This window comes from Astatotilapia calliptera, chromosome 9 (assembly GCF_964374335.1).
Source record: "Astatotilapia calliptera chromosome 9, fAstCal68.1, whole genome shotgun sequence".
NCBI lineage: Eukaryota > Metazoa > Chordata > Actinopteri > Cichliformes > Cichlidae > Astatotilapia > Astatotilapia calliptera.
The window spans coordinates 29,903,347-29,904,526 of record NC_137430.1 but is presented as its reverse complement, the minus strand read 5'-3'; positions in this window follow the sequence as shown (position 1 = coordinate 29,904,526).

Below are 1,180 nucleotides of genomic sequence, written 5' to 3'. Positions count from 1 at the left end.
GTTGTCAAAAGATCGATTTACGGGTTCTGCAAAAACTTGGTATTATGGTTGTACCTGGAAAAAAAATACATGACCTATACTAAAATTTTGAGTTTTAGTGTTTGAGCGTGCAGTACATCTTCTTCCTTAAGGGTCACCTCAGCAAGTCATCTGTCTCATATCATCCTCCACTGTTGCACCAACCATGTCCTTCACCACATACATGACTCTTCTCTGCAGTCTTCCTCTTGTCCTCCTGCCTCGCCGCTCCATCCTCCACATCCAATTTACACAAGGCCACAAGCCAGTATATGCATAGTGGAGATTCCAAGCTGATGATAATGGAAAGGCATCTGTTGATATATTATACTCTATAGCTATATTAATCTGGGGCATCCATAAACTGGCAGCCCATTTTGAAATCTGAAAAATGTCTACAGCCCACCTAACCCCTCAAACTCTACTTTGGCGTGATCTGACCTCGTGTTCCACACCATAACATATGCATTGTACAAAACGTTTGTGAAATTAACAGTAAAATTGTGTAAAATCTTGACATCAAAAAAGTGTAAATAGAAAAACAAAGAAAATGTTTAATTTACATCAATATTTTCTAAATAATCCATTTACTTCTATAAAATAATGAACCATACAAAACTGTTAATTTTACAGTAAGAATATGTTTTAAAAATCGTGTCCTTGCTGTCGTAACATGACAAAAAACTGTTTTTCTACATGATAAAGAGATGCTGCTAGTAAATAAAAGAAATATGTCAGAACGAGTCTTTAGGCTTAACCTGTAGTAAATAAATGTAAAAAATGACAGAAACTCAGTCATGTCTGAGATATTTGACCTTATTATTGACAACAAGTTTACTATCTGACGGTTTATGGTCTTAGATGCCTGTCCTCCATGGTTCTACAAATCATGACCGCCCTCTTCCAGCACCGTGTCTGACCTCATGTTCAACACCATAACATATGTGATTATCTCCTTTTTTTTCTTTGTCTGAATTGTTTTGATTTTCTGACAGTTTGCTTGTTGAGGTTGGCATTAAGAGCCTTACTTGGGAGCTGACAGCCAACTGCTCTGTAAAAATTACAGGTTTGTGTATATAAGATCAAAACAAAATAAAAATAAACAAATAAAAGAGATTTTAAAAAAGAAACAGCATATATTATAGCACAGGTGTCGAACTCC